We start from the raw sequence: 15,258 nt of genomic DNA on the forward strand, positions 1-15,258 counted from the left end.
CAGTTGTAGGTACAGGTTATGCGATGATCATGACGTGAGAGTGATGTTTGCTTGTCCTGGAGTTCTTCTTCTGCTTCTTCTTTGATCAGGGGATAGGTTCCAGGTCGGCAGCCTGGGCTAGCAGGGTGGATGTCATTTGAGTTTTTGTTTGTGTTTCATCCGTAGCCGGATGGTGCTCTTATGTAAGATGATGTTGTATTCGTGTGGCATTGTATGCCTTATGTATGTATCCCCATCTATTATGTAATGTTGATGTAATGATATCCACCTTGCAAAAGCGTTTCAATATGCGGGTCTATCCTTGGTGGGACCTTCGAGTTCCTTTTGGATAGGGTCGCATATTGGGCGTGACAAGTTGGTATCAGAGCCTCGACCGACCATAGGAGCCCCCTTGATTGTTGGCGTTGTTGAGTCTAGTAGAAAACTATTTTGAGTCTTAGGATTATATATATCGGAGAGTAGGATTCTTTTTACTCCTCAGCCCCCTTCGTCGCTCTGGTGAGGTCTTCCGACATAGATGTTTTGTCTTTCCTCTCCTCAAATTTCACTAAAAAAAATTTAGGATCACGCGGGTATCTTGGGATCGTTCCGATATTCTTATGACGAGAACATTGTTCTTGGTGCCTCCTGACATTTAGGGGTTGTGGCAGTGTCCCGGGGAGTTGAGCTCCGAGGTGTTGTCGTCATAATTTTATCGTTGCAGTTCTGGAATACCTGAGTTTTTGCCGACATCGAAAATCTCTTTTATGCAGTTGTTGGTGAGATAACCTCGACGCCACCCAGTACTGGGGAGTTCGGGAGTATTGCCATAACTCGTATAACGGATGCTTTTCGAAGGTTGAGGTACACGATTTCTGGAGTTTTCTTGGTTATGTGTTGACGGATGGATACAGCTGGATGTAGGGATTGTTAGTTTGGGTGAGATATATTGCTTCCCCTGTATCCCCAACACCAGATTGCATAACCAAAAGGTTTCGGGAGTTTTATAGGTGGGAATTCAAGTAGCTCCTAGAATATCTTTCCGACAAATGCATGATACAGGATTGGGTAAATCTCTATCATATGTATTTGTTCCGGCTTATTCTGCAAGCCAAATCCTTTGTTTTGTTTTATTTGTGGTATTCGAGTTGCCTCGAAGTCAAATGTTGAGTCCATACCTTTTCCTAAACGGTGTTCTCATATTACTATGTGAATACTAATCCTTTTGATCATTGAGGTTGTCATGTTAATCCTTTTCCAACCGGTGCGCTTCTCTTCGAGATGATCCCATCATCCTCCCCATCCGCAAGATCAATTCTAAGTTTTCTCAACGGTGTTTGTTTCGTTCATCCCAAGTTGTCTTTGTTTTTCCCCACCCTCCCACCCTTTTCTTCAAGGACTCATTTATTTTAATCAAGTATCCATTTATTCATGTGAAGTCACTTCACTCTTTTCAATCAATGTTCTGATCCGGTGATCCCTCGTGAAGATGCTCACGAGCTTCAAGTTCATCATCTGTAAGGGCATATTTATCCCTAAGTGTTTTGGTGATTGATGACAATCCTTTTGCGGACTAATCGTGTGCCTTGAGTCCCTCAGATACTTCATCATTAGGCACAAGACGATTCGGTGCCCCTCGGAGACTGTTGAAGCCGGCGTTGTTCTACGTTTCTCTTTGGTGGAGTTGAGTTGTAGGAGAGCCGTACTATTAAGAGGGGGTCCGCGTCGGAAAGGTAGGGTGGAATCACACGTACACTTGTCCCTCCTTTCCTTGCACTTTGGAGCTACCCGTCGTTATCTTGGTTGTGCGAAAACTGGCGATTACTGCTGTACTTGCGGTAGTACCGCTCGTCCAGCGCGGTAGTACCGCGGGGGCCCACGGTAGTACCGCTCTCTAGCAGTCGTAGTACCGTGGCCCTTCAACCTAGTACCGCTGTGTCGCGGTAGTAGGCGCGGATGTAATTTTTTACATCCGTGTCGGCCAGGTAGTACCGCGCCTCGCTTGCGGTAGTACGGCGTCGGGTTTTTGCACCACCCCAGTTTCAGCGAAAGTAGGCACGGATGTAATTTATTTCATCCGCGCCCTTCCCAGGCCGTGACTCTCCTGCCTTGCGGTAGTACCGCAATGGGGAGCGGTAGTACCGCGCCAGCGGTAGTACTGTCCCTTATACAGGCTAGTTCCGGCCTGTGCTGCTGCCGCGGTAGTACCGTGGTCGCTCACGGTAGTACCGCGCAGCCTCACGGTAGTACCGCTTCCTTGGAGCGGTAGTACCGTGAGTCGCGGGCTGAACATGTGGATAACGGTTGGATTTTTTCCACGACTATATAAGGGGTGTCTTCTACCTCTAGTTGACTACCTCTTCCATCTCTAAGCTCCATTGTTGCTCCAAGCTCCATTTTCGCCCGATCTCTCTCCCTAGCCAATCAAACTTGTTGATTTGCTCGGGATTGGGTGACAAGGGCTCGATCTACACTTCCACCAAAGGATATTTGATTCCCCCCACTCATCCCTTGCGGATCTTGTTACTCTTGGGTGTTGAGCACCCTAGACGGTTGAGGTCACCTCGAAGCCATACTCCATTGTGGTGAAGCTTCGTGGTGTTGTTGTTGTTGGGAGCCTCCGATTGTTGTGGAGATTGCCCCAACCTTGCTTGTAAAGGTTCGGTCGCCGCCTTCAAGGGCACCAATAGTGGAATCACGGCATCTCGCATTGTGTGAGGGCGTGAGGAGAATACGGTGGCCCTAGTGGCTTCTTGGGGAGCATTGTGCCTCCACACCGCTCTAACGGAGACGTACTTCCCTTTAAAAGGAAGGAACTCCGGTAACACATCCTTGTCTCCACCGGCTCCACTCTTGGTTATTCCGTGCCTTTACTCTTGCAAGCTTACTTGTTGTTTCATCCCTTGCTTGCCTGTGTACTAGTTGTTATTGCATCATATAGGTTGCTCACCTAGTTGCACATCTAGACAACCTATTTTGTTGCAAAGTTTAATTTGGTAAAGAAAAGGTTAAAAATTGTTAGTTGCCTATTCACCCCCCCCCCTCTAGTCAACCATATCGATCCTTTCAATTGGTATCAGAGCCTCGTCTCTTTATTAAGGACTTTGCCATCCGAAGAGTATGGTTGACACCAACGATGGTGCGGAGGCTCCGGTGTGAATCCCATCTCGTCTTCGGCCGAAGGGGGAACCTCGGTCTCACATGAGGAATTCAATGTAGCTTTAGACACATTGAAAACCTCCATGACGGCCGAGGTGAAAAGCATGTTTAATGATTTTCTAGAGGGACTTAAACTATCTACCGTTCCTATGAAAGTGGGTGATCCCACTAACAAGGTAACGGATGCTAACTCAGACAAGGGGGAAGCTAACAATGAAAAGAGTCCTTCTACTAGTGCTAGAAATGGCACCGACATCTTTGCCCATGTGGAACCCCCGGTCTATAGAGGGCCAATCCCCTCTACTCATTTGAATCATGCCGGTCCACCTCCTAAATATGAGAAACATGAAGATTTTGATAATTGGGTCTATCGCTTTAAGCGTCATTTGAAACATGTGAATACTAACCTTTGGAGAATCATTGAAGAAGGTTTTTACCCTCATGACCCAAGCAACTTCACCCCTCGAGAAGACGTGGACAATCAATTCAATGAGAGTGCTCTCTTCATCATCCAAGATGCAATTCTTCCCGAAGATCTCCCTCATCTTTGACCCCATGTCGTGGCCAAAGAAGCATGGAAATGTGTCGAGGGTCTCTACCGTGGAAGTGCTAGCATTCAACGCTCCAACTATGAAGTGGTGCAAGATGAAGCCGATGAGTTTGCAATGAAAGAAGATGAAGAACCCCGTGAGCTCTTCCGAAGAGTGACCAAACTCGCGGTCGCACTTCCAGATCATGGAAGCAAGGACACGATGACAATTGGATCAAGCAGAAGTTCCTCAAGGCCATGATGCCCTACAACAAGGCCATGTCCTCCGTCATTCGTCAACGACCGGACTTCCACACCATGACCTCAAGTGAAGTGTTGGATGAGTTCGTTGCAATGAGCATCTTGGACAAGACCGCCGACAATGCGGTGCTCCGTTCTCAAAGAGCAAAGAAGCCTAACCTTGCTTTGAAGGCCAAGGTTACTACGGAAGAAGAGGAAGAAGTGGAAGATGAGGAAAGCAACCCCGAAGACACCAAGTTTGACTATCATGAGCACATGGCCCTTGCTTCAAGACAATTTTGGAGCAAGAAGAGCTCAAGACCCAACTTCAACAAAAACAACTCAAGTGGCGTCAAGGGCAAGCAACGAGTTAGAACTTGCTTCAACTGTGGCAATGTGAGCCATTTCGTTGCGGATTGTCCTTACGAGAAGCGGGAAGACAATGGTGGCAAGTTCATTCGGAAAGACAAAGCCAAGTCCTTCCCCAACAAGAACAACTTCGCCAAGAAGACTCCCACTCGTGGGTTGGTGGTTCAAGAAGAATACCAAGAGGATGACGATGATGATGAAAATGAAGAAGCAACGGCCATGGCGTCCATTGCCATTGCTACTCCCCGGGTGTCACTCTTCGAATCACCCAACGAAAACATCACCGCTAGATGCCTCATGGCTAAGGCTTCAAACAAGGTAACCCCCAACATCACAACCCCCAACATCACAACCACCATCATTACTAATCCCTCCGTGGAGGATTGCATTGATGGACATGTTGAGTCTAATGAGGAAGTGAATGAACTTGAGTCTTTTATGAGTAAGCTCAAGGGAAAGTCCAAGAAGCACTTTGTTGCTCTCTTGGAACAACTTGGTGAGGCCAATGACATGATCGAGGCTCACGAAGAAACCATCTCCAAGATGGAAGGTCATAGTCGTGACTATGCCGATGAGATATCGGATCTCTCTAATGCTCTTGAGGAAGAGCGTGTGCATCATTTGACTCTTGAGGAGTCACACAATGATGATCATGCTAAGTTAAAGAAAGATCTTGATCATGCTCTTGTCATGTCTCGTGTGCTAACCTCCGAGAAGGCTAAACTTGGGGTTGATCATGCTAGACTCAAAGAGGAGTTTGAGTTGCTTGACAAGGCCCACAAGGTCTTGAAGGGTACTCATGCTAATCTCAAAGAGTCTCATGCTCAACTCCAAGTTAAGCTAATCAAGGAAAAGGCCACTTTTCCTCATATGGTATTAATTGATAATGCATGTGCTACTAACCCGTGTTGTGAGCATGAGCATCTTGTGGAGGAGAATGCCAAGTTGAAGGATCAACTTGAGAAAGGCCTTGTGACTTGCATTCAAGGTGAGAAGAACCTCAACGACCTTTTGAGCAATCAAAAGGAAGTTGTGGCTAAAGAAGGAATTGGGTTCGCACCCAAGTCCAAGAGCAAGAAGAAGAAGAATAACAAGACCAAACGTCCTCCTCCTCTCAAACAAACGTTTGTGAAAGAAGGAGAGGGTGCCCCTAAGAAGAAGAAGGAGAAAGTGAAGGGAGTTGTTGTCCAAAAGGGCAAAAGCATTTCCTCAACCAAAGCCGGTGACTTTAACCCATCATATGTGTTGTGCCGCGCTAGTGATGGACATGTTTATGCTAAATTTGTTGGTTCTTCTTATGAGTACATTGAATGGTCTATTTGGGTTCCCAAGACCCTTGTTACTAACATCAAAGGACCCATTACTAAATGGGTACCTAAATCCAAGCATTGATCTCGTGTAGGTGTTCGCTTCCGGTGGGGGATCATGGTTGCTCGATAGTGGAGCAACAAATCATATGACCGGAAGCAAGGACTTGGTGGTGGACGTGCAAGAGATTCCATCTATGCCCACCAATGTCGAGTGGGGTGATGCGTCATATTCTAAGGAATTGGGTCTCGGCAAGGTAGTCATTTCTCATGATCTAACAATCGAGAAAGTCATGCTTGTTGAGTCCCTTTCATTCAATCTACTTTCCGTTCGTCAACTTGCACTCATGGGCTTTGCTACGTTCTTTGATATTGATACCGTGGCCCTCTTGTGGAGCAAGACTCTTAAAGTAGCCTTTGTTGGGCATGTCGAGAACAGTCTCTATGTGATTAACTTCTCGGAGCGACCCACTAAGACCGCGACATGCGTAATGGCTAAAGTTGACGTGGGATGGCTTTGGCATCGCCGTTTAGCCCACGTCAATATGAGATCTTTGCAAAGTCTTCTCAAGGGGGACCATGTTCGTGGACTAACAAATGTTAGTTTTGCCAAAGATCGTGCTTGCAGTGCTTGTATCGAAGGAAAGCTTCATGAAAAGGCTCACCCTCCTACAACCATCATCTACTCGAAGAGACCCTTGGAGCTCCTTCACATGGATCTCTTCGGGCCTCCATCTTTTGATAGTCTTGGAGGAAGAAAGTATTGCTTGGTGATTGTGGATGATTATTCAAGGTACACTTGGGTATACTTCTTCAAGAGGAAGAGTGAGACTCAACAAACCGTCATCAACTTTGCAAATGAAGCTCAACGTCAACATGATGCAAAGATCTTGACAATAAGAAGTGACAATGGCACCGAGTTCAAGAACTACACCTTGGATGAGTTTCTTAGTGATGAGGGGATCAAGCATCAATATGCGGCCCCCTATACCCCTCAACAAAATGGTGTTGCGGAAAGGAAGAACCGGACGTTGATGGATGCGGCAAGGACCATGATGGTGGAATTCAAGTCTCCGTACAACTTTTGGGCCGAAGCCATCAACACCGCATGTCATGCATCCAATCGGCTCTATCTTCGCATAGGCTTGAACAAGACTCCTTATGAGATTCTCACCGGCAACAAGCCCAACCTCAAGTACTTCCGGGTGTTCGGTTGTAAGTGTTTCATTCTCAAGAAAGGTGTTCGTTTGTCTAAATTTGAGGCTAGAGCTCATGAGGGCATATTTGTTGGTTATGCTACAAACTCTCATGCTTACCGTGTCCTCAACAAGTCCACCAGACTCATTGAGGAGACGTGTAACGTGGAGTTTGACGAAAATAACGGCTCCCAAGTGGAGCAAAGTGGTACTTGTGATGTAGGTGATGAAATTCCTCCCCAAGCCATAAGAAGAATGGGTATTGGTCAAATCCTACCCATTGAGGAACCCCTTGTGGCCGAAGGAGAAGGACAATGCTCTACTCAAGTAGAGCCATCACCTCATCAAGACCCACACGCTTCCGAAGAACAATGTGAAGGCCCTCAACCTCGTGAACAAGACCAAGGGCAAGATCTACCTCAAGACGGTGGTGAACCTCTAAATGATGCCCAAGGTCAAGTTCTCCCCCTCGAGCGAGTTCAAGATCAAGAGCAACCTCAAGATCAAGAACAAGTTCAAGACGGCGCTCAAGATGATCAAGTCAACCCTCCTCCTTCCACATCCGAGGAGGAATTAGAGCGTCGTGCCGCGAAGATTGCTTCCAAGCTCACCAACCAAGGCCATCTCATGGAAAATGTGGTTGGAAGCCTAAGAAAGGGGGTAAGCACTCGTAGACAATTGCCAAACTATTGTGAACATCACGCGTTTGTCTCTTGTGTTGAACCCCAAAAGGTCTATGAGGCGCTCGAAGACTCGGATTGGCTCAATGCCATGCATGAAGAACTCAACAACTTTGAGTACAACAAGGTGTGGAGATTGGTGCCAAGACCGTCCGGGAACCACAACGTCATTGGAACCAAGTGGATCTTCAAGAACAAGCAAGATGCCCATGGGAACATCATTCGCAACAAGGCAAGATTGGTAGCACAAGGCTACTCCCAAGTCGAGGGTATCGACTACGGTGAAACCTTTGCTCCCGTTGCTCGTCTTGAATCCATTCGTTTGTTGATTGCTTATGCTTCCCATCACAACTTTAAGTTGCAACAAATGGATGTGAAAAGTGCTTTTCTTAATGGTCCTATTAATGAGTTGGTCTATGTCAAGCAACCCCCCGAGTTCAAGGATCCCTACTTTCCGTATCATGTGTATCAACTCGATAAGGCACTCTATGGCCTTAAACAAGCCCCACGTGCGTGGTATGACCACCTTACCGAGTTGTTACAAGATCGTGGATTTGAGGTGGGGCTAATCGACCCCACTCTTTTTACTAAGAAGGTCAACGGGGAGTTGTTTGTATGCCAACTATATGTTGATGATATTATCTTTGGTTCCCCTAACAAAGCTTTCAATGAAGAATTTGCCGCTCTCATGACCTCCAAGTTTAAGATGTCTTCGATGGGAGAGTTGAAGTTCTTCCTTGGTTTCGACATCAAACAAAGAAGAGAAGGAACCTTCATCAATCAAGCCAAATACACTCAAGACATGCTTAAAAGATTCAAGCTAAGTGATGTCAAGCCGGCTTCTACACCAATGCCTACCAAGTGCCAACTTGACATCGATCCCAATGGTAAAGCGGTGGATCAAAAGGTATATCGCTCCATGATTGGCTCCTTGCTTTACCTTTGTGCACCTAGACCGGATATCATGTTGAGTGTGGGGATGTGTGCACGTTTTCAAGCCGCACCAAAGGAAAGTCACTATGTGGCGGTCAAGCGAATCTTTCGATATTTGGCTCATACCCCAAACTTTGGCTTATGGTACCCAAGAGGAGCAAACTTCAAGCTTGAAGGTTTCACGGATTCCGATTGGGCGGGAGACAAAGTGGATAGGAAGTCCACTTCCGGAGGGTTCCAATTTCTTGGTTGCTCTTTGGTAAGTTGGTCCTCCAAGAAGCAAAGTTGTGTGTCTCTCTCGTCCACCGAAGCGGAGTATGTGGCGGCCGGTAGTTGTTGTGCACAACTCCTATGGATGAGGCAAACTTTAAAGGAGTACGGTGTCATTTGTGACAAAGTGCCTCTTTGGTGTGATAATGAGAGTGCCATCAAGATTTCTCTCAACCCGGTGCAACACTTCAAGACGAAGCACATTGAGATTCGGTATCACTTCATCCGGGATCACATTAGGCGAGGGGAGATCGAGCTCAAGTATGTCAACACTCATGATAACCTTGCAAATATTTTCACGAAGCCCTTGGATGAAGCAAGATTTCGCGAGTTAAGGCATGAGCTAAATATCATTGATTTGAGCAATGTGACTTGAAACCGTGCACCCCCCACCACACTCAACTTGTTGTCTAGTTTAGGTGTAGGCATGGACATAGGGGGAGTGTTGTTCTCTCAATGAACTCTCCCTCCCCCCATTATGCATAAATAGATCACCTCTTTCACATTAGCCATTTTTGATGGTACCTGTGCTTCAAAGACGAGTTTTGGTCATGGGCCCAAGGATAATTCTTCGAGGTGCCATACCATCCAACTCAAACATAGGTGGCTTCGGCCACCGCCCTCTCTCCTCGAGAGGCTTTGTCGCTTGGGAATTTTTCTTCTGTACCTCTGTTCTGTGCATGTTCTTGTGGTTTCGTGTGTGTGTCTAGTTTCCGTGCAACGGCGTTTTTATTTTTGTTTGAAACCTGCGGTGTCTTGAGCTCACGGTACTACCGCGGTCGGCCACGGTACTACCGCGGCCTGTCACGGTACTACCGCAGATAGGAGCACGGTACTACCGCCTCGGCGCGGTACTTCCGCCCGAGCGGTACTACCGCGATGATCTGCGGTACTACCGCGCTGAGTCGAGCGCGTGGGAATAAGGACGGGCAGGGGGAGTTCTAACTCCCCATACCCATTCGTGTCCTCTCTCACCACGTCGTCTCTTCCTCTCCTGCGCTCAAGAACGGAACCGGCGTTCGTCGCCGGATCTCCCTCACCGGCTGCCCTCCCGTGATTCCGTTCGGTGGGATCGTTCCCCACCACGTGCTCTTGCTATGGACCAAGGTTTTTCCCCAAATCCCTCTCCGTTTGGTTGTATTTGGTGCTTTTAGGTTTTGGGGGAGACTTGTGTGTTCTTGAGATTCCTAGACTAAATCTTTGCAAGAGTAGGATGAAGGAGTGTGGTATTGCATAGGATTTACACTTGTATTGTTGTCTTGCGCTAGATCTGATCACCGTAGCACCGCCATGGTTTCGCGGTTCTTTTCAGATTCAAAACATGTTAGATCTGACGCGACGCGGTACTACCGCTCGCGCGGTACTACCGTCCCTAGGGAGCGGTACTACCACGCCCTGTGCGGTACTAAGGGTCTACTACCGCTCCGGCCACGATACTACCGTGACCACGCACGGTACTACCACGTCTGGAGCTGTACTAATCTTTTAGTACCGCAGACAATGGCCGATCTACCGTGGCTCACATCTATCGCATGCCAACTTTCTCGTATACCTTCTATGGGTTTCATGTGTTGTTCTATGGCCTTTGCATTGATCTTTTTCGCCTTTTGTTTTGGTGCTTTACGTGTGTGTCCCAGGTGGTGGCTCTCGCCGGTCCAATCCCATTCGTGACACTGGATCCAAGCGTCTGCGCAACCCAGGAGAAGTTCCCGAAGGATCATCTGCATCCAAGTGCAATGTCAAGACCACAGCTAGCAAGCACAAGGAGCCCGCCAGGGGTATGGATGAGATAGCCCCTACTGAGTATGTCCGTCTCAGGCAGCTTCACCCTTATGTGACCCCTCGCTCCACCGTCAGAGGATGTGAGCTGTTCTGGAACAAGACCCAAACCCAAATCTATTTGGATGTCATCAAGAACAAGCAGAATACCTATGTGGAGGTGAAGTGGATTGATATGCACCACATGAGGAAGGACAAGTTCCGGGACTACTTTGGAGAGGCTCTGGACTTGGTGGAGCAGTTTGGAATTGAGCATGTAATCTCGTTCCACCTGGACTATGACCCTGAGATCATCTGTCAGTTCTTTGCCTCCGTGTTCTTTCACTCCAATGATGAAAGAAGGATGACCTGGATGACCAATGGCCGCCAACTGTCTGCTACCTGGAAGGAGTTCATGGATTTGCTTCAGGTTTCTGATGATGGGCTTGACACTCCAGTGGGTGTTCGCCCTCATGGCAATGCTGACTCTGCCAACAAGGACAAGCTCACCCCGTTCATGGTTGAGAAGACGCTCGCTAATGGCAAGACAACTTTGGTACTCAACCCCTTTCTGGATATCATGTACCGCATCTTCCGCAACTCCTTGTTCCCACGCATCGGTGACAAAGACAAGGTTCATGCCTATATGGTGGACATGATGCTTATTTGCCAGGAGGCTCGCTCGTCTCAGACTCAGCCACTTGATGTCTCGCACATCATGTGGTGTGAGCTTCGGTTTGCTGTGTTCAACCGCAAGGTGCCTATTTATGGGCCATACCTGTTTCTGCTAATTTCGAAGACTTGGGAGAAGATGTACCCTGAGGAGGAGTTCCGGGCTCCAGACTGGATTCGCCATAAGCCCATTTGTCTGCGGATCAAATCCAACTGGGCCAACACCGCTACCCGTGCCGAGGCGTCTGCTGCTAGGGCTGCTGTTGATGAGGATGATGCTGGTGCCGAGGATGTTGCCAAGGGCCGTACTGCTAGGCCCTCTCAGAGTGTCTCTAGGCCATCATGGGCCAAGAAGTTGAAGGATAAGATGAAGTCTCTTTTCTGCATGCAGGCCAAGGGGCAGTACAGGGCTCACGTGGAGTCCAAGGAGAGTCGTCGCCGGCACAACAAGGTCTTGCAGCTCTATGGCGAGGAATTGTCTGGCGGGTCTGAGGAGCACATCACTCCTGAGACCGAGTGGATGGAGAAGCAAGGATACAGGTGGACTGATTCTGAGGAGGAGGTCGAGGAGTCCATTCCAGCTGCAGAGGCGTCTGACGAAGAGGCTTGGGACGATTCTCTGCTTGAGCCACCTCTTGTGTGTGTAGGTGTCCTCTCTGCCTTTTTGGCGTCTCGATGTCAAAGGGGGGGAGAGTGTAGGGATTTGCGAGTTGTGAGTCGTGTGTGTCGTGTGTTTTCTGCTTTCTCAGTTGAACTCTTTGCTGCTGTTTCTCTCGTTTGAACCTTGGTTATCTTTCTTCATATGGTGTAAGACATATGCACTCTATCTATCCTAGCAAGCTTGTGTTATATTGTGCTATCTTCATGCTATGATATGCTTATTATCATGTCTTGGTCTCTAAAATATAGGGGGAGTGTTGATCCTAGTCTGTGTGCCATGCAGTCCAAAGCATTCATCTAAAGTGCACACATCTAGGGGGAGCCCGTCTATATTTTACAGAGGTGGGGTTTGCCCCTGCTCTAAATTATCTTATATTTGTGCAAATCCCATGTTGTCATCAATCCACCAAAAAGGGGGAGATTGTAAGGGCATATTTATCCCTAAGTGTTTTGGTGATTGATGACAATCCTTTTGGGACTAATCGTGTGCCTTGAGTCCCTCAGATACTTCATCATTAGGCACAAGACGATTCGGTGCCCCTCGGAGACTATTGAAGCCGGCGTTGTTCTACGTTTCTCTTTGGTGGAGTTGAGTCGTAGGAGAGCCGTACTATTAAGAGGGGGTCCGCATCGGAAAGGTAGGGTGGAATCACACGTACACTTGTCCCTCCTTTCCTTGCACTTTGGAGCTACCCGTCGTTATCTTGGTTGTGCGAAAACTGACGATTACTGCTGTACTTGTGGTAGTACCGCAGGTACAAGCGGTAGTACCGCAACACCTTGGCCTTGTGCCGCTCCGGTGCGGTAGTAGGGGCGGATGTAATTTTTTACATCCGCCCCCCCCCCCCCACGGTAGTACCGCTCGTCCAGCGCGGTAGTACCGCGGGGGCCCATGGTAGTACCGCTCTCTAGGAGTCGTAGTACCGTGGCCCTTCAACCTAGTACCGCTGTGTCGCGGTAGTAGGCGCGGATGTAATTTTTTACATCCGCGCCGGCCACGGTAGTACCGCGCCTCGCTTGCGGTAGTACCGCGTCGGGTTTTTGCACCACCCCAGTTTCAGCGGAAGTAGGCATGGATGTAATTTATTTCATCCGCGCCCTTCCCAGGCCGTGACTCTCATGCCTTGCGGTAGTACCGCAAGGGGGAGCGGTAGTACCGCGCCAGCGGTAGTACTGTCCCTTATACAGGCTAGTTCCGGCCTGTGCTGCTGCCGCGGTAGTACCATGGTCGCTCACGGTAGTACCGCGCAGCCTCGCGGTAGTACCGCTTCCTTGGAGCGGTAGTACCGTGAGTCACGGGCTGAACATGTGGATAACGGTTGGATTTTTTCCACGACTATATAAGGGGTGTCTTCTACCTCTAGTTGACTACCTCTTCCATCTCTAAGCTCCATTATTGCTCCAAGCTCCATTTTCGCCCGATCTCTCTCCCTAGCCAATCAAACTTGTTGATTTGCTCGGGATTGGGTGACAAGGGCTTGATCTACACTTCCACCAAAGGATATTTGATTCCCCCCACTCATCCCTTGCGGATGTTGTTACTCTTGGGTGTTGAGCACCCTAGACGGTTGAGGTCACCTCAAAGCCATACTCCATTGTGGTGAAGCTTCGTGGTGTTGTTGTTGTTGGGAGCCTCCGATTGTTGTGGAGATTGCCCCAACCTTGCTTGTAAAGGTTCGGTCGCCGCCTTCAAGGGCACCAATAGTGGAATCACGACATCTCGCATTGTGTGAGGGCGTGAGGAGAATACGGTGGCCCTAGTGGCTTCTTGGGGAGCATTGTGCCTCCACACCGCTCTAACGGAGACGTACTTCCCTTTAAAAGGAAGGAACTCCGGTAACACATCCTCGTCTCCACCGGCTCCACTCTTGGTTATTTCGTGCCTTTACTCTTGCAAGCTTACTTGTTGTTTCATCCCTTGCTTGCCTGTGTACTAGTTGTTATTGCGTCATATAGGTTGCTCACCTAGTTGCACATCTAGACAACCTATTTTGTTGCAAAGTTTAATTTGGTAAAGAAAAGGTTAAAAATAGTTAGTGGAGTTTGTCACTTTTATTACATCCATGCAACATAGACGCTAATAGGTAAAGATACGTCCTAATCTCACCCAAGTATGTGTAGATTGGATTCGTTTTCCCATGCTCTGCTTCGGATCCAACGCAAAATTTCGGCAGCACCTCCCCGCTATTCTTCTGATACACGTCTCGGCAATAAGCAGAGAGGATGTGTACCCGGAGAACAACAGGGAGGCACTGACGAAATTCTGCATCAGATTCGGAGCAAAGCATATGGGAAAAGAACCCAATCTACACATACTGAGGTTGTCCATAGATAACGTTGGACAATTCGAAAGAATCATGTTTATAAATATGCAAATGCATGCATATTTATAGATGTAACCCTTTCAAACGGGAGACGCATAGTGGTCACGCATACCGATGATTGAAGACACCTATAGCTAGCAAGTTTCATCGGCACGAAGACCGGAACAAAGCAAATGAAGGGGGGAGGAGGAGATGTCATTTGTGCTCACCCACGAACGCAAGGGCGGAGCTCGTCAAACACTAGACCCTCGCAGGAACGAAAAAACTGCACATTTAAATCGAAAGATGAGTAACATAGCAATATTGTTTTTCCGGTCAACCTAACTAAATATTTACAACATGACCAGCGGGTTAGGGCATTCCTCAGCGTCGATGGAACCCTAAATAGCAAGTATCATCGGTGCGAGATACATGTGGCGCTCGACGTTGAACACTGGATCCACGCCCTACAAGTGACGCCGGCGCCTGGCGTCCCGCAAGAATAGTTCTGGTGGCCGATGACGGTCGAGCACCTTGGCGAATTTGTCTGGCAGCCTTTGCGATGAGGATTAAATCCAAGTTTTGAAAGTTCAAACAACCAAACCGACTTGAGTCAGTTTGGGTGTTTCAAGTTTCAACACTTGGCTTTTAATCGTCATCGTAGAGGTTGCAAGACAAATTCGCAATGGTGTTCGACGACCACCATCGACGCCGAGAACTGTTGCTGCGGGACGCCGGACGCTAGTGTCACTTGTGGGACGTGGATGTAGTGTTCGACACCGACGACCACATGTATCTCGCACCAACGATACTTGCTATTTAGTGTTCCATCGACACCGAGGAACCCCCTAAACCGCCCGTCCCCGGGGGCGTCCTCAAGTATGGGCGACGGCGTCGGGTCCCACTGGCTCCAACATCTATCCCCTCGGCGACCGGCGATCCACGACCGGCGACCCTCGACCCCTCTGCTTCTTCTTCTTCCTCTTCTTCTTTTACTTCTTTTTATTCATCTTTCTTGTTTATTCTTAAAAAAAACCCTAAACTAAACTGTAAACTAAATGTAACCTAAAATAAACTAAATTAACCTAAACTAACCTAAACTAAACTAACCTAACCTAACCTAAACTAAACTAACCTAAACTAAACAAACATAAACTAAATCTAAAAAAATCAGAAAAAAAAACAAAACAACTCACCACGAGG

Source organism: Triticum dicoccoides, chromosome 6B, assembly GCF_002162155.2.
Source record: "Triticum dicoccoides isolate Atlit2015 ecotype Zavitan chromosome 6B, WEW_v2.0, whole genome shotgun sequence".
NCBI classification, from domain to species: domain Eukaryota; kingdom Viridiplantae; phylum Streptophyta; class Magnoliopsida; order Poales; family Poaceae; genus Triticum; species Triticum dicoccoides.